Here is a 20,429-nt window from a genome sequence, read left to right as displayed (position 1 = left end):
TTCTATTCTTTTGTGTTATCCTAACTAATCATTTGTTGGATCTGAATCTTTTGCTCGACCTTTCGCAGACAAAGATATGAACTTGAAGAGTGCCTTCAAAGTTGGTGGGGTAAGAACTGGATACGTTTTCAAGAAGGCGAGAATATCAAAGAAAACCACCTACCTCCAGAGCAGGAGCGGCAATAGGATCCCATACAAAGGATAAAGGAGCCGGCTCCACCCAAAAATAGTAGCAGCAAAAGCAACAACTAGCTCAGGTAACAGCAGTTACCATTCATGAAGTTCCTCCTCCTTGTCCTCGCGAACCTCCTTCGATTCCTCATATTATGCAGGGCGAAGCCCCATCTGCTGAGTTTTTAGACACACAACTCCCACTCATGCCACTCAAGGCTGCAATGATCCCGGAAGCACTTCGTGGTCCCCTCCACGAGATGGAAAATCATCTGATGGGTCATGCCAACCAAGTGAACGTCAAGGACCTGAGGGCCATAGAGGATAATTCCCCATAGAACCTTCTAGAGTTGGCCTTGGGAAAGAATCTGATTGTTAGTATCCATTTCTCGTTACTTCTCCTTTTTTTTGTGAGCTAATCCCACTATGTATTTTTCTTTTGCAATCTTACTTAGCTCAAATCCACGACATTTCCCGGATCTGAGGTTAAAGGGATAAGGTCAGGGCTGTTTTGATAGCATCCTAAGACAACGAGCGAATCGTTAAGGGACAGGACATTGAAGTGAGCTAGTGTCGAGACCAGTTGCAGGTCAAGATGGACAGCCTCAACAAGAAACATGAGGAGTTTAACGTGCTCTAAATGAAACTATACAAAGTCAAAGAGAAAGCTAAGAAGGATGCCAAGAAGGCCCAGCAAGATGCTGTCGAGGCAACGAATGCCCTAGAGGAGATGCTATAACAGTGTTTGGCATACAACCAGGAAGGAGATTTCTCATTTCAGATTGCGGAGCTTTGGGGGCGTTACCTCGCCAAGTTCTAGAGTCGACTCTCGCAATAGCCCTCCGAGACCGTGGAGGGTTTGGAGCTGTTGAAGGGGGCGATGATGAGGTGACATCACAAGAGCAAGTTACTGGAGCTCAATATCCTTTGAGCAGTTTGAGGTTATTTCTCCTGGAGTTATTCTTAAACTTATATTATTACATGTTCATTAATTTCTAATCTATTTTTGTTCCCCGTAACAAATTATTTTTCCATGTTTATGAACTTTAAGTCATTGTACATTTGCAATCATAAGGGTTATCTTTAGATCGAGATAAACGCCTGATGGCTCTACTAGTTAATTCTAGTCATTGACTTGGTTATATCCAGGATTTTGCTCGCCTAATAGCGTTATACTTGTTAGGAATCAGGCCTGGGACCTGATCATATCTAGGATTTTGCTAACCTAATAGCGTTATACCTATTAGGAATCAGGACTCGGACCTGGTTATATCAAAGAGTTTTCCTAGTCGATTTCTAGGTTCTTTCTTACTTTGAATTTTCTTAACATAGTTCATATTTGTAATTTCTTTGAAAATTCAAGCTTTAAAAAGCCATCGAATAATCAATTTTCCAAATTCTAAGTTTCACAACTTTTATCTAAATTTTTTGAATACTATAAAGACTTTTCGAGGGTTATATGCCCCCCATGCGATCAGAGTTTATGAATATTATAGATTGCTTTTACAAAATGAGCTCTTGATTAAGATAAAATATTTATTTTAAGTTTAAATTACGTATCAATCCTATGTTATTTAAATAGAACGACTTTTTTAAATAAGCCTTAAACAGAAAAATACTAACAACATTAAAAACTAACAAAATCGTCATATTACTGATAGTATTATTTAAGATGTAGAGCATTCCAGGTCTAGGAGAACAATTCTCCACTTAACTAAGCTAGTTTGAAGGTTCCTTCACGTAATATTTCTACGATATGGTAGGGTGCTTCCCAGTTCGGTCCCAATACACCATCTTTAGGATCTTTGTTCACAAAAAATACCCTTAAGAGAAATCACCTAGTTCGATTCTTCATTCTTTGACTCTTGAGTTGAAGTAGAGAGTGATCCTCTGCTAATGATGGGCAAGCTAAAATGGTGACTCCTCCCATTTTTCCTCAATTAGGTCCAGAGATGCTTTGAGCAAGTCGTGGTTTCAATCCTGGACGAAGGATTTCTGCCTATGTGACGTCACTAGTGCCACAATTGGGAGCATAGCCTTATTCCAACGGTTAAAGAAAAGGGAGTGTGCTTTGTGGAGGTGAGATGTGAGGTCCAGTAGGCCCAAAGGACTTGTGGGAGATGCACTTGCCATTAGCTCACCTTTAGGGTTTTATTTACAGCTTCTACCTGCCCATTAGCTCACGGATACGCCACTGAAGAAAAAGTCTTGGTTATGTCATACTTCTATCAAAAGTTTGTGAAAAGATCACTATCAAACTGGGTTCCATTGTCAGAAACGATCTTCTTTGGGAGCCTAAAATGACATATGATGTTGTTCATGAAGAAATCCAAGACTCTATTCGTGGGTATGGTCGCCAGATGCTCAGCCTCAACAAACTTTGTAAAGTAGTCGATGGCACAATTGCATAGCAAACTCCTCCTATTCCATCTGGTAGTGAACCAATCAGGTCGATCCCCCACACTACTAATGGCGAGGATGATGAACTCATGGTTAGCTCCATGGGTGATGCTCGAGAAATTATGGTAGATCGTTGGCACTTATCACACTTTTGGATGTATGAGGTCGAGTCCTTTTTCAGTATAGGCCAAAAATAGCCATGCCTCAATATCTTTAGAACTAGGTTTTGCCACCCAGAGTGGTCTCCATAGAATCCTTCATATATATCATGTAGGATAGTTTGTGCTTCCTCAGGAAAACACACCATAGTAGGGGTAGCGAATGCCCTCTTCGGTAGAGAAATCCCTCAACCATAACATACCATGGGACATGATACAATAATTTACTTGCATTCTTTCAATCTTCTAGTAGTTTACCAGTCATGGGGTACTCGACAATAGGAGTCATCCAAGTCAGTTTTGTGCAAATTAATCTGACTTCCAATGATTCCTTCTCAGTTTGGTTGTTCCAAGAACTCTACGGGAACCACATTTAATGTGTTCGCTTCCTTGGTGGAGGCAAGTTGAGCTAGCGCATCAGCAATAGTGTTCTACTCGCGGGATACCTGCTCAATGGAATGGAAGTCAAACTAAAACAACTCATCTTTAACCTTAGCAAGATAAGCCATCATTTTTATATCTCGAGCATGATATTCCTCCAATATTTGATTAGCCACAAGCTGGGAATCACTGTAACATTGAGTCGCCTTTGCTTTTAGTTCTTTTATCGCTCGTACTCCTGCCAATAGAGCCTTGTACTCTGCTTCATTGTTAGATACTTCAAAATTGAAATGCGGAACTTTATGGAATCGATGTCCATCAGGCGAGATCAAAATTATCCCAGCTACTGATCTGTTCTCGTTAGATGATCCATCAATGAAGAGTCTCCACAATTCTTGCACTGGTTCCCTCTTTCGCTCGTCCTGGAAACATATGCATTCTGCCACAAAATTAGCGAGCATTTGACTCTTGATTATTGTTCGTGGGGAATATTTGTTCTTATACCAGCAGTGGGGTATAAGAACAAACATTCCCCAACTGCTGGTTTTATAATATGGGGGGTTCAGCTAGATGAGTTTTCAGATGCTGAAATGACTGCTCTCATTCTTCAATCCGCTCAAACTTTTTGTTTCCTCCAAGAAATTTGTAGAATGGGAGACACTTGTCAGTGGATTTTGAAACAAATCAATTTAGGGCTGCCACCTTTCCAGTTAAGCTTTGTACTTCTCTACACGACCTAGGAGAAGGCATTTCTAGTAACGACCTTATCTTCTCTGGGTTCACCTCTATCCGCCTTGTGTTGACTATGAAGCCAAAAAAAAAAATTCGAGGAAAACCTAAAGGTGCACATTTGGGTTTAGCTTCATGTCATATTTCCTTAGCACGCCAAAACATTTCTCCAGGTCGGATGCATGGTTGTGGGCAGTCTTTGATTAAACGAGCATATCATCAACGTACACTTCCATGTTTTTCCTGACCTTGTTAACAAACATTTTGCTGACCAGCCATTGGTACGTTGCACCGACATTCTTCATCCTGAATGGCATAACCTTGTAGCAGTATACATTATGCTCAATTATGAAGTTGGTGTGCTTTTGGTCTGCAGGGTTCATCGCGATCTGGTTATATCCGGAATATGCATCCATGAAAGACATGAGCTTGTGAATGGCTGTCAAGTCTACCAACTGATCAATTCTAGGTAGTAGAAAACAATCCTTAGGACAAGCCTTATTACGGTCAAAGAAATCAATACAAGTTCTCCACTTTCCATTAGGCTTTGGGACCAAGACAGGATTAGCAATCCATGTCGGATATTTTGCTTCTCTTATGAACCCACACTTAAGTAGGCAAACTACTTCTTCTTCTAAAGCTTTTGATCGTTACTTCCCCAAAAGCCTCTGTTTCTATACTTTTGCAGGAACATTTCTGTCCAGATTCAAAGTATGCATCATAAAATTTGGATTGATTCCCAACATATATTCATGTGACCAAGCGAAGACATCTAGGTTATTTCTCAAAAACTCGACCATCTACTTCTTCCTTTCAGTTCCAAGATTCTTTCTAATCTTTACAACCCTTCAGGGTACCTCTAGGTCGATACTAATTTCCTCGAGCTCCTCCAATGCTTGGAGCTCGGACCTGTCTTCACCTAATCTTTGATCAATGTCATACTGTTGGGCAAACTCATTATCTTCTTCCCGAGGTTCATCCGTGCCGTGGGAAATTTCCATTACCTAAGGCTCCTCATTCCCTTCAATGATTACCATTGCTCGCTGTCTGGGTTGTGATTTTCCCTTCATAGTAGTGCTATAGCATCCTCTGGCAACGATCTGATCTCCTTTTACAGTGCATATACATGAGGTTGAGGGGAACATCATTGCTAAATGTCAGGTTGAGGTAATAGCTTCAAAATTGCGTTGTGTGCAGTTGGGCAATCGATTATAGAGAACTCGAGCATTTTAGTAACAGCTAGCATTTCATCTCCTAGTGTCGCTACAAGCCCAATTATCCCTATCGGTGTTGTTCCCTCTACCGAAAATCCGTATAGGGTCATCGAGGTCGCCTTAAGATCGTCTATGAATAACCCCATCTTTTCTTGGGTGGACCTGAATAACACATTTATAGAGCTCCCATTATCAATTAGTATTCTTGATACACTTCCATTGGCGACCTGAATGGTTATCACCAGTGGATCATTATATGGGAAATGTACGTGGCTAGTGTCATCTTCCATGAAAATAATGGGTTGTTTCTCCAACTGCTGTTGTTTTGACAACCTTTGCTCCAAAATGAACTCAGTCCATTGTGGGAGCTCCAGCAATAGTGGCTATGTCCCTCTCTTTTCTCCAACTGCTGTTGAATATTTTGCCCCACTGGCTTATTGGGAACTACTCTATTTCAAGCATATTGGGCTAACGGGCCAGCCCGGGTGGGAGTCTCGATCTGATCTTTTAGCTGACAACAACCATCAGTGTTGTGGTCGATATCGTTGTGATATCAACATAATTTGGCTAGGTCTCTCTTCGCCCTCTGGTGCCTCAGGATCACAGGTTTCTTCCATGATAGGCGATTAGAGTTTGCCAAGAAGATATGGTCCCATGTATCTGCCAGGTCGGTATGGGCAATGTAGATGGACTTGTACCTTTGGTCGGGCTTATTTATTTTAGTACCATTACTGTCGCCCTCACTAGTCCCATTCCGCTTATTACCCACTTCCTGATTATTCTAGGTAGCAAGTTGAGTTGTAGCTGCACCATCCGTTACTGCTCCAGCGGGTTGAACAAGAGTCTTGAAGGTTCATGCGACAAAAGATTGTGCCTCCTCTAGATTTATTCATTCATGAGCTTGAGCCAGGAATTCATCTACATTGTTAACTCCTTTCCACTGAAGTTCTTTCCATAAATCACCTCAAGTTGTGATCCCTGTCCTTATAGCCATAAGCTTGGAGTTATCATCAGCATCCTTAGCTCGTGTTGCTGCATTGGTAAACTGGCTCAGATATGCCTTCAGGGATTCAACGCGCTACTGTTTGATACTGTCCAATGAATCGACTTCAATGCGAGCTTCCTTCACCACTTGGAACTACCTCTTAAACTCGAAAGACGGTTTCTTCCACGAGGTGATTGAATGTTTCTTGTACTTATTGAACAATAACATGGCCGGTCCAGTCAGTGTTGCTGGGAACAAGATACAATTTAGGTGGAACTCGACGTTGTGGGCAATCTTTAACGTATTGAAGGTCTTGAGGTGATTGGATCGGCAAGTTGTTCCATCATACGTGGGCATGGCCAGGATCGTGAAGCCAAGACTTCAACAAAATCCTCTTTCCACAACACTTAATTATAAGATTATTGAAAAAGTATTATAATAGAATAAAGTAATGGGGGAGAGGGAAAAAAATTAAACTTAAACGTGGTAAATGAAAAAAAAGCTGAGCAAATTAAATTTTGTCTTATATTTCTCTTTCCTTTTTTAAAAAAAAATCATATCTCTTTCCTCTTAAACACTTTATTTTCCTCTTTCTTTCTTTCCCTTTTTCTTCCATCTCCCTTAGTATTTTTGGAAACCTAGGCTTGAAACAAGACTGAATCTTTAAAGCTAGCCACCACCTCTCTTGTAGGTAAATCTTTTACAAGCCTTGACGACTAAAGGAAGTATGTTGGCCACCACCTTCGTAGAGTCTCTTTCAATCTCATCGATGATGTGAAGTTGTGGGTGAACCCATTTTGTTTTAGAGTTTTTATTTTTCTCTACTTCCTTCTCTCTGTTTGATTCTTTCTCTCTCTTTTTTTGTTTTGAAGATCCAGAAGGTCCATATATTTTGGGATTATCATTAATGAAGGAGAGAACTTGTACCAAAGATCATTGAAAGAGCTTGCTGAATTTATGAACGAGTGGGTTCAAGTTGATGGAATCGTAGTGTTTGTGAAGGAAATGCTCAATGGAAGGAGCCAGAGACATTCTTTAAAAATGAAGATAAGAAACTAATATTGTGTTGGGGTTCATATTTCTTATTGTCTTCTTAACATTGTCTATTATTTAATATATTGTTTGTTGGATTCTAAGGGAACTTTGAGAACCTAGGCCCCAATTCATACATGCAGGTACTATTATTTCTCTCTCAATTTCTAGTTCTATAGATAATTATTTACTCTTCTCACTTCTCCTTCACAGGCTTAGATTGGACTGAGTTGGTTGTATTATTTGGCTAAATAAGAATACTGAGAAGATTCATTTGGTTTCACTTTACATATTTTGCTCAGTTTTTTATTTCTTATGCACTCAAGATGTTTGAAAAAATGCCTTATAGAATGACAAAAAAAAAGTGTATTTATAATTAATAATATTCTAATATATATATATACACTTACAAGCTTTATTTAGGCATGAGTTTAATCTCTTTGTTTTTCTGAGTTCTATAGATATATTATATATATAACTCTTCTTTGTTTTGACTACTATAAGCAAATAAGCATAATCTCTCAGTTAGTATTGATTTTACATTTTGAGACTAATGCATTTGAATCATATGCTTTTAGTTGCTCATAGGGAAAAGCTCCTATAATAATAACAAGATTGATTGGAATGGTGCATGTATCATTTCTCTTCAATGTGTGCTTTCAGTTGTGACCTTCATGTTTTCAAATATATATATATATATTGTTCATATATGTGTATTTCCTAAATTTTACAAGTCAATAGAAGATAGAAGGTTAGAAGTTGTACTCATGATTATGCCTTTTCCTATTGAACTTTCTATTTTGTAAACTTTGAAACATGTTTTAGCCTTTAGTATACCAATAATACATGACTTATTTATGTGAAGAGAAATCATATAATAATTAAAGTTGGAAATGAACTCGTACATATATGGTTCTTTTGCTTTTTTTTTTCTTTATCTAAAACGAGTCAAACTTCACTAATTTTTTCTAAGTAGATTAAGAGCCCTTTTATCGTGTGTGTGTGTGTTAGTTAAGTACAACCATGTTAAACTCTGGCTCTGGCTGGGACATATGTTACTCTTTAATATCCAAAAGCTTGTGTGGTCCATTTCCATGAATGAAAATTTTTTTAATCCCAGTTTTGCTAAGTTTTGTAGTATGATTCAATTTCAGTTTATCTTTCCTGAGAAAAGTGACTTGTTGAGACCATTAAGGAATGTTGTAGAAAATTTTGTATTATTACTATATTAATTTTTTTTGTATGACATCACATAGCATTATTGTTATATAACTTTGATTGTGGATTAAAACAATGAGGCTTTAGAACTTTTTTCAACGGTCCATTTTTTAGCTTGGAGTTGAAATTGTAGTGAAAAAGTAAATAATAAAACAATCAAAACTAGCAATATAAAAATCGTTCAAACATACTATATTATTTTTCTTTTACTTGACCATATTGTTTGTGCAATTCCTTTAGTTTTGTCCCTGAAATAAGGTACCATGTCAACTTACATTTATTATGATTATGGAGCATTTGTTCCCAATTTGAGACTAATGCATTTGAGTTATATGCTTTCAGTTGCTCATACGGAAAAACTCCTTTAATAATAACAAGATTGACTGGAATGGTGCATGAATCGTGTCTCTTCAATGTATGCTTTCAATTGTGCCATTAATGTTTTCATATATATACATATATATATATATTCTTCATATGTGTATTTCCTAAATGTTACAGATCAATAGAAAGTTAGAAGTTGTACTCATGACTATGCCTTTTCCTATTGAACTTTCTATTTTGTGAACTTTGAAGCTTCTTTTAGCCTTTAGTATACCAATAATACATGACTTATTTATGTGGAGATGAATCCTATAATAGTTAAAGTTGAAAGTGAAATGGTACATATATGGTTCTTTTGCCTTTTTTATTCTTATAAAAAAGAGTCAAACATTTCATTAAGGTTTGCTAAGTAGATTAAGAGCATTTTTATTGTGTGTGTTAGTTAAGTAGAGCCATGCTAAACTCTGGCTCTGGCATGAGATTTTTTTTAATCCCAATTTTGCTTTGTTCTGCAGTATGTTTAATTTTAGTTTATCTTTCTTGAGAAAAGTGACTTGTTGAGACTTTATTGTTTGTTGGGACTCGATTAGAGCATAAGCAACAAGAATATAAAATTATCTAACTATTAAACTTAGACTATAGATAAATATATAAAATCATTATGCCTTAATAAATTCACTTTATACATTGCACATCAAAGACCAATAATTAAACTTTAAATTGATATTGTTTGTTAGACTATATTAAGTTTTTTTTCATTTTGTTGTCTTTCATCATATAGTGATTTTCATATTTTATGTGTTTTGTTAGTACATTTTAATGGGCCACTTAGAAAATCTAGTTCTCATGCATGTTACAAGTAATAGAAAAGCTTGGTCTTCTAAACAATTCTAAGTTTGAATTGTTAAGGATTTACTAGTACAGTAGTCTTTCGTGATCATTTCCTTTTATTTTGTTTTCTTCTTTGTCTAACTCACGTACTCATAAATGCTCTATATGAATCTAATTATTGATAGTAAGGGTTTAGCTACAACAATGTATTCCTTGAGCAATTAAATTTTTTCCAAAATGGATTTGATTATCACATAAAATTTGAGGCTTGCTTAGATTTCATAATTACATGGTAGTATTTTTTTTAATATATATGTATGCTTGACCATATTTTTTCTTCAATTCCTCTGAAATAAGGTATCATGTAAACTTGCATTTATTATGATTATGGAGCATTTATTCCCAATTTGGTCTCTCCTTGTGTAAGAGTTATCAATCTTTTTTATGTAATGAGATAAAAGGGTGCACTAGTATATAAATTCATCATGCAAGTTAGTTGAGCAAAGCTTAGGTAAAGAAAAAAGAGAATAAAGTTGGTAGGCATGTTGGCTTTGACAGGAAAATAAATTCAGTCCAGAAAGGGCATTCAACATATGATAGTTTGTTAAATTTGTTGGATGAAAATATTGATCTGTTACAAGCTACCATTTCTCTTTAAAAATTAAGATGGTAGGTAATAGCTTTGTATCCACAAACATGTCCTAAAACTTATATTTCCAAGTTCACTATTACAATCTTACTTTTTGCAAATTTGGAGAAGTTATAAATTGATTTAGGATTAACTGGAATGAATTTGGTTGGGTTTGTACATGATATGGACAATTGCGAGTAACTTTTCATGTCTGCATTGTTTGTTGAGTCGGAGAGATTAGAGAGTTTGTTTTCATTGATCAATAATTTATTTATTATTGGTTGAATTTTCAACTGAAACCATAGCTTTATTTTGAGTGACATTGAAAATTTCAATTATTGAGAGCATAGCAATGGAGGATATTGTCTAATGAGTTGATAGTTTCGAAGGAAGTTCTTTAACCATAAATTAATCTGTTCATTTACTTTTTTTGGTAGAGGAAGATTAAATTATCATATATAAAGCTCACGTGTAGTTTTAGAAGTGGAAGAGAGTAGCTTTGGGCCTTATCACCAGGTACTACACTCATAGTCTCTTGATTGTCTACTGAACATCTTTGAATCTTTAAATCTATATGTATCTGTGTGTGTAGAGTTTCCACTATTTTTCCATTCTATCATAATTGGTAAAGTAGATTGCTTTTTCTGTTATGGTGGGTTTGCTTTGATCTGGGTTTGTTTTTGTTTCATAATTCATTTATGCACGTTGGATTGAATGGGAGTATATAATCTGATATCTAATCTGGGAATTGGGATTTCTTTTTGCGTGGTTGACGTGACGTGACTTTCTTGGGTTGATTATGCATAACAAATTAGTAGGTAATGAAGCTGAAAATTTAATTGCTTTTGTTAGTGGAAGAAGGGTCTTGGGATTTAGCAACTGTGTTTGAAATTTGATTTTTTGATTTTATAAAAATGAATCCTTGGTCATAAAAGTGATGGTTGCTGGATTTGGAAATGTGGGTAGTGATTATGTTACAATGATCAATGAAATCAGTGTGGCTTTATCTAATGGGGATAATTAGTTATTGGTGCCAGTTAAATTAATTAAAACTCATCTACTTACTGACCATTGTGTAATTTCTTTCCCCATTTGTCTTGTTAAACTGTGTAAATTGATGGTAGTTTCTTCTGGTTTACAGAAGATCTATCTAGCTTATATAATTCTTTTTCTCACTCACACTTTCCCTGTTTTTACTCTGTTTTTCTTTAAATTTGACTATAATAATACCAAAGTTCTTTCTTTGAATGTTTGGTGATTTCAGATTCCAAATGGTGATATTATAGATTGTGTTTTGTCTCATCATTAACCAGCTTTTGACCATCCTCAGTTGAAGGGACAAAAGCCATTGGTAATACCAATAATTCAATTTCAAGATTTATTTAAATTGAAGTGATAAATTGTTTGAATATTGATTGAATATTACATATTGTGCAGGATCCACCAGATAGGCCAAAAGCTCATAAAGATCATCTGAATAGTATGTACTCAGAAAATTATCAGTCATGGAGCTTGTCAGGCGAATCATGTCCAGGAAGTCTCTTTTTCCATCTCTATTTTGTTTTTGCATTCCACTCTCATTCTCTCTATTTTAGTCTCTTTCCCATATTCCTTTTCCTTCTTTATAATATAATTGTCGAATAGTTGTATATATTTTTGACTTCTTGTTTTGGATTTAGAGAAAGTTGGAAGTTTTACCATAGTTTTTCTTTTATTTGCAAATCTGGTGTTCTTATATTGTCTTAGTCGTTCCAAGATTTTGGTTTTGTTGCTTCTTTTTAATCAGTAATATATATTTTGATTTGGTGTTTGAAATATATTTGATGATCTTATATATGTAATCAATAAGGAATGGTCTAAAATTTAAACACTATATATATATCCATAATGCGTGTGTGTATATATATTTGATGATTTGTTTTGATAAATGTTCCTTGCATATATTACTCCATTTCGATATTGCACTCCAACTGTCTAATTTATTTAACTGAGTTACTAGGTGGATCAATTGTATTTTCTATTAGATCGAATAGAAGACTAGTGAGTGGTGGTTCTTTCTATCTATTTCTCTGAAAACCCAACAATGAGTAGCCATCTTCTTTTATATATTTCTTAACTTCTTTTTTTCAATTTATTTTTTCTATATTAATGTTTTTTTTTCTTTTCAAATGTACATGATTCTCTTTCTCATAAGTATGATTTTCCTACCTATATTTTAGATTTTTTTCAAGTGATTTATTAATTTCGATTTGCTGTGTTTGGAATTGGCAAGAATGATGATTCAATTAGATGTGTGAAAAGGAGAACAAAAACTCCTTTCATGAACTCAAAACATTTGAGGCATTTGAATTGTCTGACTTGTTTACCGCAACACCTATATTAAGTTTATGGTCTTAGTTGGTCACAAACACTTCCCTGGCATATCATGTATGTGTTTGTTTGTTTCTTTTTTTTTTTCTTGAATTCTTTCCATTTTATTTATGTTACTTCTAGATATATCCCTTGTTACTCTGATCCAGTAGCTTTTTTGCTATTATATATATGTTTTTGAATGGTTTGTTTGTATTGGTTTTGGTAATTTTGTAATGGATTGGGCAAGAATGACGAATCAATTAAATGCGTGAAAGGAGAACTCTTTACTGAACTCAACTTTGAGGCATTTGAATTGTGTGACACATGCCTGTCACAACCATCCTCACCATATAAATGTATATACATTAGAGCTATAGGGAGTATCTCAAGCATCTTTAGCTTAATCTTGAGATCAAGTTCTTATATCAACTTGGATAGAAATGGTCTTACTCTTAATTACTATTAAGCCAAAATATTGAAGAAAAAAATGTAACAAATTTTATTGACTTAATGGATAATTTTTTATACTTCTAGTTTTATTATTTCATTTTGAAAACTCTAGCTAGCAATTTAGTCTGCCAATTTATTTATCCTTAATGGAGTACTGATTTTTTTAATGTATCAGTCATTTTTTTCTCTTTAAAAGTTGTGTACCACATTGTGTCATTTTTTATAATGATATAGATTAATAGTTCATACATGGGTGGGAGTGGCACTAGATGACAATATTAGATTTCTCTGCAAGGAATATGCCAATGACTACTTTACAATGCAACATCAAATTATGCTTGTTTTTTTTTGGGTACTATTGTTGTATATGCATATTATATTTTTAAATTTATGATCGGTATTATTTATTATTTGTGGTCTTACTTTTTCATAAATAATATTGTGGCTTTCCAAATTTCATATAAATAATAGAATGGCTTTACATTTTGTTAATTTTTAAAATTAGTTTGCCAAATTGGTAAATGATTTTTCATTTGTGAATTAGCTTATTGATACCTTAATTTGTTCTAATTCTGAGATCTATTTCTCATGGTTTATGGTATAGACATTATTATGTTGGGTCCTTGATGTTCACTTTAATAAATAATGTTTTGTCCTGTGTTTGTGGCATTTTAGTTTAACTTTTAAGCCTTGAAATAGAAGATTCTTTCTTGATTGGATATTTTTTTTACTAGTATAAATGCTTGTTCAACATTAACCGATATGCAATCCAAGATTATGATAGTATTATTGACTATTTTAGATGAATGGTATGATATTCCATGACCTCATTAGTTTTTCTTTTATGTTTTATTTACCAGATTCAACAAGTGAAGTGCAAAAGAAAATATGATTTGGAAGACTTTGGTGTGCTGGCATTTGGAAGATCATGAATTCCAACCTTTACTTTTGAATATGCAATTGTTTAAGACTATTGTGAGAATGTTTTGTTTATGTTAATTAGGCAGTGTTGAATATCACAAGACTTTTGGATTATTTTTTAGACAATCTTGAATGTATTTTGACACAATTATTTGGTTATATGTGTTGTGAACCATATAATTGGTACTCAAAAATATATTTGTACAATGTTAATGGTGTCTTAAGTATATTAAATGAAGCAGATTTGAATTAAAGAAATAAAAAATAATTATAATGTACAAGTTCATATATTAATAATTCAAGCTTATCCAAATATTAGAATAATACAAAAAATGTGTTATTGTATCTTTTACAATAACACTGGTTTATAAGCATAAAATTATGTTATGCAAACTATTTTCTATAAATGAATATATAATGAGAGTTTAAACTTATCTAAATATTAAAATAATACGAAAAATGTGTTATAATATCTATTACAATAATACTTTTTATAAGTAAAGAATTTTGTTGTGCAAACTTGATTATATAACACAAAAAATGTGTTATACTAGAGTGTAGTATAACACAAATTTATAAGTATTGAAATGTGTTATATAATCGACTATAAATAATATAATTTAACACTTATCTATTTATTAAAATAACACAAAAAGTGTGTTATCGTTGACAGTATAATAACACATCTGTATAACAATGATAAAGTGTTATGTAAAATACCCTGACCTATGATAACATAGTCGGTTTTAACACGACAAAAAGTGTTATGGTATGTTTTGATAACACAATTTTGGTCTTATTAAAAGCATTTTTTCTTGTAGTGAAATAGGATACGAAGTTTCCACAATGTTAGGAGCAAAAGGCTCGAGCTTCTCATCGAAATCACAATCATCGAATCGTTTTCGAGATAGGAGTTTCTTCATTTGTTCTTCCATTAGGGCTAGCTGCTTGAGGGTTGGATCCTTGGTGTCTAGGTTATTTAGGAGCTGGTTATCAGCTCCCACCCAGTTCAACGCATTAGACGAGTTATTATCCCTCCAACCTTGAGGTCGGTTATGCAGGACATTCCCATTGTCACATGCAATTGATGGATCTCCCCTAACCTGAGTATAACTCAAATCATTGTTGATTCAGATGTCCTCTTTGTGAGTTCATATGATCATGCAGGTCGAAACGCAAGTCGAAGTAAGGACTTTGTGCGAAGCTTAAATGATTCCTTAGGTCGTTCTCGTGCCTACCTCCCCGCTGGCTGTCTGTCCAACAGATCGCATTAACGAAGCTTACAACTCGTGGCTTGGATCCACAACCTAGATTATTGGCGCGAGATATAAATGTCTTCTAAGTTGGGAGGATTTCTCCTTCTATCCCACCGAGTTGAAGCATTACTTTGTGGGAGAGGTGGCGTTTGATGTCGAATCGATGATGGAAGATGCCTTATTGGTGAAGCTATCCAAGTTCCATCGGGACATACTATATTATCTCGCCCTTGGTCTACTCCAAATTTCTGGGTAGGAAGAAGTGCTAGTTCATTTATATATGTCAAAGCTTCTAACTATGGCTTGGATGGATTGGTTGGGATGTCTCTTCTCCTCGAATTGGTCCAAGCTCGCCCTATTTGGCCAGGCTGGTTCCTAGAAGAGTGATTTGAATGATAATTCCTGCGAGGGTTGGCAAGTTGAGCATTTCGTGGGATCCGTTCACAAGTTACGGAACTTGGGGTTCCAGTTCGAACAGATCGACTAACATGAGGTCGATGATTCTTATGAGGATTGGTAGGTTGAGTGTTTCATTGAATCCGTTTAGAAGGTATGGACCTCAAACTTACAGTCCGAACAGATCGATTGATGTTAGGTCGATTATTTTTGTGGGACCTATGGGACCTACTTTGCCTCTTTCTAGTGTCAACATCGATTGCAGGAGGGGGTAATCGAGCCAAAATTTTCTCAATCTGCCTATTGGCCCGGAAGAGGTGACTCCTTAACTGACATTTTCCATCACGACAGACATCAAGTACCCTAGATCTTTTATTTTCTAGCTGTGATGCTGACTTGTAGGCATTGTCTGTTCTACTTGTTATTTTAAGGACGTTGTGGCACAAATATTCCTTCTCCAATGGGGGCGGTCATATGATTGCCTCCCTAATACTCAGGCTGACCAATCTCATTGATCGTGTGACCACCATAGTTGTTAGTGGGCTGGATTTTATATCAGGATCCAAGCCTAATCTTCTCTCAATGAATGCATCAATCTGATGACACAGTTTTTTTGCCAACATTGGATTAAGGAATTTGAAAATAGAAAGAACAGGCTATTGCAAAACCTTAATTGGACAAATAAAAAATATCAAGAACACTCACACATATGTGGTTCAATGGTTAAAATCCACCTAGTCCATCAGTCACTCTTATTAATCTATTTTGTTCTCACCGTGAAATTGTTTGTGACAATTTTACTAGAGTTTCACTACACAAAATGTCGATCCCCTTTTTTTGTCCATTCTCCCCTGTATTTATAGGGAATTCTTCCTGAACAATTTTGGGTAACCGTGCATAAATATGGTAACATAAAATTTTGAATAACATCCCATTGACATAAATATATTAATGCCTATTGATTCTATGCCCATAATATTGGGTAATAAATACAATAAAAATATCTCAGCATTAATGAGCATATAAGGAATTTCTGAGTCTTTTGGGATCCTTCACTGCGCGTCATGACCAGGCTTCCGCGAGCTAAAAACCTCTTTCGAGCTGGGTGTCGATGAACTAATCTAAACTGACATAGGTCATGTTCAGAGTTTCACGAAGGTGATCTGGATCTCACGCATCTTGAACCAAGTTATTGGCGCAACAACTTATTTGGAGACTCTAGCTGCTCACTCCAAAGTTAGCAAGATGCTCTATTTGTACGTTTTCTTCGTACGCTTGTCTACCTACTATACCCCGTGCTGAGTAATTCAACTTTTATTTTTTAGGGTACAATAATACTTTACCGAAAATTATATTAAATATATTAATTAATTATAAGAATTTGAATACATACTAATAAATACTTAAATTTTAACTTACAAATCTTAAAACATATAAATAAAGTTCTAATTATAGAATTGTATAATAATTTATGATTATTTAATTTACATATAATTGACAAATAAAAATTTATTAGTATTGTTAATGTAAAAATATAGGGCCATTTTAGTGTTATGCCTTCATGCTAGTCTGTTTTTGCTTTTCGTGTCGTGCCTTCAGGCATGTCGTCCCGTGTCATGCTAATTTCAACATCATGTTGTGCCTAGCCCAAGCCCATATTTTTTTGTGGTTTTGTGCTCGTGTCGGTTTCGTGCCATGCCAAAAAGTTTGGCCTGTATTTACAGCTCTAGTGGTAATGATGGTTATGGGTTTTGGGGTTTTTTGGTCTTCAAAATTGGGTGGTTATTCTCTCTGAAAGAGAAGAAAATGTTGTAAGAAAAATCCATTACACATGCTCAATAAGATGTTTTTCAACAAAAACAAAATATGTATTATTATTATTTTTACTGAAACTGGACACATGTCAACTAACCCATTGTATCATGAATCGCGATACACTGTTTTTAAACTTCCAAGTGACACGTCGCTTGGAACGGCTAGAATTTTTTTTTCTCTTCTTCACATTTTTGACGGTTCAAACATAATTAAGAATAACCAAAACTAAAACTAAAAAAACAAAAATTAAATATAAAAAAATAGTTTTTGATTTAATGTCGTAAGGTCGACTTGATTAGGATGCTCTCCCAAAGGCACTGTTGTTAAAGTCATTTAGCTGAACGTTTACCTCTTTTCTAGATAGTAGCTAGGAGAATAACCAACTTGACTTGGTCATATGGACTACCAAAGTATGGCTTCAAACGCTGCCCATTCACCCTAAAATTCACTTTCTTTTCTCTATGCAATTCCACTACTCCATATGGAAATACTCTCACTACCGTAAATGGTCTCGACCATCTTGATTTCAGCTTTTCCTGGAAATAATTTCAACCTTGAACTAAATCGAAAAACTTACTGACCTGGTTCAAACTCTCTCTGCTCTATATTCTTATCACTCCAATCCTTTGTATGCTCCTTGTAAATCTTGGCATTCTCATAGGCCTTCTTTCGGAATTCATCCAACTCATTCAACTTCATTATCCGCTACTCATATGCTGCTGCCAACTCCATATTCAGATAACGCATAGTCTAATTAACTTAATGTTCTAACTCTGCTAGTACATGAGAAATCTTACCAAAGACCAATATATAAGGAGATATACCTATTGGAGTTTTAAAAGATGTCCTATAAGTCCAAAGTTTATCATCTAACTTCTTAGACCAATCCTGATTAGAATAAAGGAGCAACACTAAAAGAGTCATTGCAAGTTCCAATTGGGCCAATTACAAGAGAAAGAGCTAGAATGTTCAAAGAATCATTTAATGTACTAATCTAATAAATATGGGCTGATTATGAAAAGATAAATTCCAAGATTGGTCAAAATAGAGATCAATGCCTATTCAATGTTATTGAGGAAATTTAAAATGGCTTGTTAACTTCCAAAAACTTGGCCTTTGAGTTTAGAGGATTTTTGGGCATATACTTATGTTTTATTAAAGACATTTAGTTATATTTAGATTTGTTAAAGTTAGTCATTTTGTATCCAGCCTTTTAGCTACTTTCGAGAAGACTAATAGTCTAGAATTGAAGGGGTTTTGGTCAATATTGATGCATGTATAAATTTAATGCTTCAAATGGTGCTTTTTATTCTTAGAGGGATGTTCCAAGTATAAATAGGGGGAGATACAAGATTACAAAGTAGATATTGGAATCAATATATTTTGGCGAGTGTTATATCTTTTGTTCTTCAAATAACTTCTTAGAACTTATCAAGAGCTTTCTTGTGCCATTTGTTTCTTAACTTATCACTCACATTCCTTATCATTTCTTGAGTGTGACATCTAATATCCTTCTTATACCTTTTGTTCTTATCTCTTTATAAATAATGGGTCAAGGTTCTTTGTTATTTTATTGAGAATCTGATTTTAGAACGATCCAAGACATCCTTGTTCTAAATTTATTTTTGGTCTCATTATTTTGATTAGGGTTCAAATCATTTAGAATAACATCATTTGGTATCAGAGCATAATTCTTCTAAATCAAGTAGTTATCTATTCTTATTATTAATTTTTAGTTGTTCATTTCATCTATTCCATGTTATCGAAATTTTATCAAAAATAACATTCTTTTCTTAGGTAGAAATACTAAGTTCATTGTTTTTTTACATATTGATTTCGTTCAAATTCTGCTATACTTTATCATTTCATCATATAAAAACAGTGAAAAAAACAATAATAATAAATAAAAAAACAATAAAAAAAAAGAAAAAAAAAAAGAGTAGAAGTTACATTTCGAATTTGCTTAAATTCCAGATTTCTTTTGCATAAGTGCATTCTTCCAACTTCAATATCTCATAAGTGTGTATCTATCTTATCTTTGAATTTTCTTTCGCTCTTAAAATTTTTTCCTTCTTTCCTTTTTCTCTTTGAAATTCTAATTCTTTCAAGTTGTTTTGTTTCATTATTACAAGAAAAAATTTGTTTGGGTTCATTAATTTCAATAAAGAACTAAAAGATGGAACTAAAGAGTGGAAAAAGGCAAGAGAGTGTGAGAACATAAGAAGGCCACAGCCAAATTTGACTAAACACAAGTGTGAGTTAAACATTGTAGAGTGAAACACGTGAGAAAGTGTGGTGAAAAACTACTCGATTTTCTTTCTAACTTTTGTTTGTAGTAATCATGTGCCAAAATCAAGAAGAAGATCAACAACATGCTATTCCAAATTTACAAATTCAAGAGTTAATGGGGAGATGAGATAGATGATGAGGGCTGAATTAGAACATCTTCATGAAAGGATGGATAAGGTAGAAGAAAGATCACAAAGGGGAAAACCACCTATAGCTCCTAACGTGCAACGAAGAGACATGAATCAACACAGATATGACTATGAGGATTATTATGCGAATGATGAGGATGAAGATGATTGTGCCTCTAATGTTAACATAGGCAGATTTGGGCATGGGAATGGAGTTAAAAGAGCTAGAGATCGATTTGATAACAATTTGGGAAACATTAAAATGAAGATTCCATCCTTCTAAGGCAGCAATGATCCTAAAGCTTATTTAGAGTGGGAGAAGAAGATTGAATTGGTGTTTGATTGTCACAACTATATTGAGTTGAAAAAGGTAAAAACAAGCTTCCATTGAATTCACTGACTATGCATTTGTTTGGTGGGATCAATTGACTTTGAGCAGGAGATGAAATGGTGAAATACCTATTGAGACTTAGGGGAAAATGCAAGCTATCATAAGAAGAAGATTCATTCCAAGTCACTACTATAGGGACTTATTTCAAAAGTTACAAACCCTCACTCAAGGGTCTAGAAGTGTTGAATATTACCACAAGAAAATGGAGATAGCTATGACTAGGTCTAACGTGGAGGAAGATCGATAAGCTGCTATGGTCAGGTTCTTAGCTAGTTTAAACTGTGACATTGCAAATGTGGTGGAACTACAACATTATGTTGAGTTGAATGACATGTTGCATATGGCCATAAAGGTGGA

General features: G+C 34.6%; 1 non-coding gene and 1 pseudogene across 1 annotated transcript; both read left to right on the top strand.

Annotated features, from left to right (window-relative positions):
• Positions 1-12,336: 12,336 nt before the first annotated feature.
• LOC133813347 (small nucleolar RNA Z266) lies at positions 12,337-12,441 on the top strand. The gene has a single exon (XR_009884369.1). It is a non-coding gene; the product is annotated as a small nucleolar RNA Z266 (small nucleolar RNA).
• A 221-nt stretch (positions 12,442-12,662) lies between these two features.
• Positions 12,663-12,759, top strand: LOC133813349 (small nucleolar RNA Z266; annotated as a pseudogene).
• The last annotated feature ends 7,670 nt before the right edge of the window (positions 12,760-20,429 follow it).

The sequence above is a fragment of the Humulus lupulus genome, chromosome 1 (genome assembly GCF_963169125.1).
Source record: "Humulus lupulus chromosome 1, drHumLupu1.1, whole genome shotgun sequence".
Classification (NCBI taxonomy): Eukaryota; Viridiplantae; Streptophyta; class Magnoliopsida; order Rosales; family Cannabaceae; genus Humulus; species Humulus lupulus.
Note: the sequence above shows the minus strand (reverse complement) of the source record. Positions and strands in the feature narration are given on the sequence as shown.